A 6,000-nucleotide genomic window follows, 5' to 3' on the forward strand; every position below is an offset into this window, starting at 1 on the left:
ACAAATTGATACCAGGAAGAAATTATTCTCACAATCTAAATAACACTTTTTAACCATATGGTCTTCAGATAGAGTGTCATTTCATGTATCATATTCACAGAAAGGAAGAAGTTTCCTCTACTAACTGTTTATTTGCCATTTTGCTAAAAGGCCAAGTGTCTTAGTTTATTTAGTTTTCTTTTCTCTCTCTCTTTTTTCTCTTATTCTTTCTTTGACAGGGGAGACTTTTCTTGGCTTATACTTTTATATCATAGCCCATCACTAAAAGAAGTCAGATCAGAAATTCATGCAGGCTTGAACATGGAGGCACAAATGGCTACAGGGGGAGGCCACTCTGATGAAGACTGAATAAGGCACCAATCTCTTAGCAGAGCAAACTATCGTTATTAGACATATGTATGAATAATAATCAGTAGTGTTAGGATTTACTTTAGGTCTCAGTGATATCCAGACTGTAATTCTTGTTCATCAAAGGAATGTCAGGTATAGTTCCATGTCATGGATTGGGCCCCCAGTCAAATCAGATATCAGTTGGTTATTCTCACAAATTTTGTGACACCATTGCCCTAGGATATTGTTCAGGCAGGGCAGATTTTAGACGAAATGTTTTATGGTTGGGTTGGTGTTCACTTGGTGGCCTGCAGAGAATCTTTCCATGTTGTAGATATTAGAACACAGGAGTGAAGTTTCTATGGAGGCATCAGCTTGTCCTCACCAAGTTCAATGACCTGAGTAGGTGTTATCTTCATCAATGAAGTCTTCCTGTTAGGTTTGAGACAACAACATATTGTCTTGTCAGCAGCCTGGATTGTTTGCGGATTTTTGTGGAAGCCATTTGGCCAACTACACAATTGGATGACACCCACTCCCAGCACTGGGCTTCATTTGGTGATGAGTAGTAGCCAGTAGGAGTTCTGTCTCCATCCTTATTTTTAGAATTCTTTAGGGTCACTATTGTATATTATAGGAAGTTTCTACTGCAGAAGAGTTCCACACAGTACCAGAAGTGTTCTCCAATTGTTGCTGTCTCTCCTGCCATTCCTTCCCATCATAGCATCTCTCAACCCCTTTCCACCCAATCCTCCCATTCATGACCCCAAATTCCTGTCCACCCATAAAATCTTTTTGTCCCCACATCTCAAGTTCTCCTCAGTCATTTTCTCTATGCCTGACATCTCTGATGATACAGATTAAAGCTTAATTATGATATATTTAGTGAGTTAATAATCTATTGCTATAAGAAACTATTACCAAAATATTTAAAAGGATGTAATTTGGTGATTATAGTTCCAAAGTGTTATTTGGGGATCAATATAGTTGCAGTAAGCATGACCACAGCCAGACATTCATGGTGTTAGTGCAGCATCTCAGAACTTAAATCATTTTCTGCAAGTAGTAGTTAGAGAGAAGAAAAAAAAAACCTATCTGATAATGAATTGAGCTTTTGAAACCTTAAAGACAAAACTCATTGATATACTGGCTCCAAAAACTAATCTTTCCCAAACAGTTCTAGAAACTTGATCCAAGCATTCATATTTGTGAGCCTATGGGGTGCAAGCTATATTCTCCATTTTAAACATTTTTACTCATCATTTTTCCTAAATCCTATGCTGAAAACTCATGATTTATTCTATAAATTTAGTTAATAAACAAGTGGATATGTAAATATTATCTTTTATATTTTACACTTCAAATTGCTTATGATAGCTCACTTTTGTTTCAAGTACATTGTAACATGGGGCTAAATTATATAATTCAAACAGAGTTATGTATCATCCTTTGTATCATCTGGTAAAGTGGTGATCATCCAGTAATTGTGCTTCTAAGCCAAGTGAATTAAACAAAATTATTAAGTATAATTGAGTTCAAAAGTGAAAAAATAGTTTTTATTAAAAAGCAATTAGCATTTTCTCCCCAGCTGATGAAGTATAGCAGCAGATTGACACTGCTGCATACCTGACCCACCATCATAGTCCTCAGTGACATTTCCCAAATAAGACCCAGGGGACTGAGGGTCCGATGCACATATTACCATGGGCATTACAAGAGTGGTTCTAATTTTTATCCACCTAGATGGAATCTTCTGTGAAGATGGACTCTTTTATCGAACCTGAATAACAGAGAAACCTATGAGCAGCAATGGGTGACTAATCAGTGAGTCTTGGGCCTTTTGGTACTATCCTGTCCTTTGCTTAGCTTTATCTGTTGGGTTGACTCATAGGAGCATGAGAGTTTTTTTTCCTATTTAATCTTTGAAGTCAAATTTTTTAGACTTTTATTATTATTATTTCAGTGATAACTTTTTAGCTGAATTTGGAAGGGAAGTTTATATTTACCCTATAGTTTTATACCATTTTCAAAAATATTTTTGTGGTAAACTAATTATTTATTTCTGTAAGGTTAAAATTACAGATTATGGATGTTGCTGGTGTATGAAGACTCCTTCTGCACCCAGGGAAGTTATCTGACTATACCTCTATCCATGCATAAAAAACATATATTCATCTCTCTATTACAAAAGGCATGAGTTTAACCTTACAATTTCTTTTAAAATCACATAATAATGACTTTTTGTTTTTAAGACAGGGATTCTGTGCATAACATTGGCCCTCCTGGAACTCACTGCATTGTCTAGGTTATTCTGCAGCTCAGAGATCTACACGTCTCTGCCTCCCAAGTGCTGTAACTAAAGCTATGTCCCACTACTGCCTAGCTATATTACATTTTTCAACCAGGGAAATTCAGAACTTCTATTTTCATTTATCACATTGCTTATTTCATTAACCCTTCCATAAAATCTAAGATCCTATTTTCAATATTCCCTATGGCTCACTTGTAAATATTTCAAATATGTGTAAACCCTTGGATATAACATCAGAAAGTACTTCTGGCCACCACAATATATCTGTCACTGAATATGTGTCTTCTTTACAAACTTCAATCTGGATTACTGTACAAGTGACTCCTGTCCTTATCAATAGTTTGTTCTGCCAAAATCACTTAACCATAATCCCCTATAAGTTTAATATTTCTATATAATAAAATATTCTGAACTCCACTATAGCAGCATTTCCTTATGGAAAACATCCACTTTACTGTTATGTTCTTCTCTTTTCACCTTGTTTTGGCCCTGTAACCTAGCTGATTTCTCTTAAATGTAGGGAAGAGATTTGATGGTGGCATAGCATGCAAGTTTAGGGAACATAGTGAGTGCAAGGGTATGGACACACACTGTTTGTTTGAAGACCTCTACTCCAAAAGACAATTGTTTTAATTGAGACTAGAAAGGAAGCAGATGAAAACTTTTGGAGCATCTAGTAACCATCAGTGCTAGACGCGAATAAACAGCAGTAGAGGTGACAAGGGATGAAACCCCTATTGATTTATCACTAAGGAGTCAGTGTGACAAAAAATCACAGATGATTTAAGACAAATGACTTAGTTACACACAAAAAAACAAAAACAAAAAGCAAGTGCTGTGATGATGAATACTGCCCTGTCTGTAAAACATGGGTCACTGCTTTTTATGGATCTCAGTATTATTACAGCTTATATTTCTCATCAAGCAAATCAGGAAGGTGGGGTAAAAAGGAAGGTAATGAATGATGAAGAAGAATAACCAATGAATGAAGTCTGTAACTAATTATATTCTGAATTTGTTCCATAAAGAACAGTGGCTATCCTAGATGAAAGAACATGAAACAAGCATACACTGAAGCTCAAATTAATGAAAATAAGATGATATTTACAGAGTTCAGAATGGAGACTGGCAGTACTGATGAAAGACAGCAAAAGAGTCTACATTGAAAATTGTATCTTTCCTTTTGATGAATATACTTGCAGCCCTTGATCAGTTGGTAAGTTATTGAATTGAATCAACCCTGCAGTTGAATCAAATTCTACTGAGTTCCTGAAGATTTGCTTGTGCCTAGAGCATAATACACTACCATGGTGAATTCTTTATAGACTACTCATGCCCTTGAAGTAGTCAGTTAAAAACATGACACATCATGAATAAGAGGGCCCCTGCTCATAACTGAGGCTGCTTTTCCTCCCTATCAGAAGTAGGGATGTAGAGCATTAGGGAGATAATTAGGGCACTGTAGTCAGTAGTGTATTCTCCCTCATATTTTTCCTGTAATATACATAGCATAACATAACATAACATAATATGGCATAACACATTTGTTGTATATTTCTGTTCTGAGATATGAGATGAAATATCCAGATGACCCATTCTTATCTGCATCTCTAGGAGAGTGGGTAAGCATCAACTGAGAAGCCAGTAAGAAAATTAAGGAGTATTTACAATTTTTCAACAGAAAAAAAGTAATGCTTCAAGAATACTATTCAAATATTAATCAAATTTGTTCAGTGAGATACAAGCAAGTTTTAAAGCCCATTGATCTTGAGCAGATTATGCTCTCACTATTAGAAACAAGGCATCTGAAGATATTGCAACACATTATTGTATATAGTAAAATGGGTTTCATCCCACAATAGTACAAGTCATAACCTAAACCTCCAGGGCAGCAGAAGTGAGACAATGACCCCATCTGTTCTCCTGTTCTACTTGCTAAGATGTACTCAGTTTTCAAAGGTTTCTTTAACATTTTGTATGACAAATCTTAGGATTTTCTGAAAAGCAGTACTATCTATAGTTAAGTAAACTGAATCTTGGCATTCATATAAGAGCATTCATATAATCTTGGTATTCACTTAGCAGTAAAAATAATTTAAATATTCTTAGTATTGATTTACTATTAATACTAGTATTTTTTACTATTAAAAAACCCTGGTGTCTAGCTAATAAGTATGCTGACTTGAAATTTAAATTAGAAACAAGGTTGCTTCACATATCAATTCCAGGTCCCTCTCCGTTTCTCTCCTCTCCTCCCTTGTACTCCCACCAAAACCACCCAATATCCCCTCATTTCCCCAGGGAGGGTGAGGCCCTCCATGGGGATGTCCATAGTCTGTCATTTCATCCAGAAAAGGGTTTAGACCCTCCCCCAAGAGTTCAAGGTAAGAGTACATCTCACATTGTTGGATGGGAGTCCAAAGTCCATTTTTATACCTGGGATAAATTGTGATCTACTACTCAAGGCTCAATAGATTACCTAGTCCTCCTCACTGAAACCCATATTCAGGGGGTCTTGATCAGTCCAATGCTGGATTCCCAGGCATCAGTATGGGATTCTAGAGTGAACTCTTGTGAGGTGAGCTGTTTTTAGGGGTTAAACCAGCCCAGTCTTAATGCCTTTGTTCATCAGTCCTCCCTCTCTGTCACTGGATTTCTTGAGTTCAGCTCAGTGTTTAGCTATGGGAGTCTGCCTCTTCGTCCATCAGCCACTGAATAAAGGTTCTGTTTCCCAGACTCTCTAGCCATGGGATTGTAGGCTGGCACTCCCCAGTTATAGGTCTAAAATCCATATATGAGAGAGTGCATGCAATGTTTCTCTTTTGGTGACTGGGTTACCTCGCTCAGGATGGTTTCTTCTAGTGCCATCCATTTGTCTGCAAATTTCCATTGTTTTTGTCCGATGAATAGTACTCCACTGTGTAAATATGCCATATTTCTCTATCCACATGTCAGTTGAGGGGCATCTAGGTTGCTTCCAAGTTCTGGCTATTATAAATAATGCTGCTATGAACATAGTGGAACAGACATCCTTGTGTGAATGGGCATCTTTTGGATATATGCCTAAGAGTGGAGTTGCTGGGACTCGTGGTGGGTTTATTCCCATTTTTCTGAGGAATCTCCAATATGATTATCAAAGTGGCTGAACAAGTTTGCACTCCCACTAGCAGTGGAGGAGAGTTCCCTTCTCACCACATCATCTCCAGCATAAATTGTCATTGTGTCTCAAGTTCCTCTCAGCCATTTTAGACTCCTCTATTGAAAATTATCTATTCAATTCTGTCGCTAACTTTTTAATTAATCCTTTGGTGTTTTGGAGAATTGCTTCTTGAATTCTTTGTAAATTTTGGAGATTAGCC

The sequence above is a fragment of the Mesocricetus auratus genome, unplaced genomic scaffold, assembly GCF_017639785.1.
Source record: "Mesocricetus auratus isolate SY011 unplaced genomic scaffold, BCM_Maur_2.0 Super-Scaffold_100676, whole genome shotgun sequence".
Lineage (NCBI taxonomy): Eukaryota > Metazoa > Chordata > Mammalia > Rodentia > Cricetidae > Mesocricetus > Mesocricetus auratus.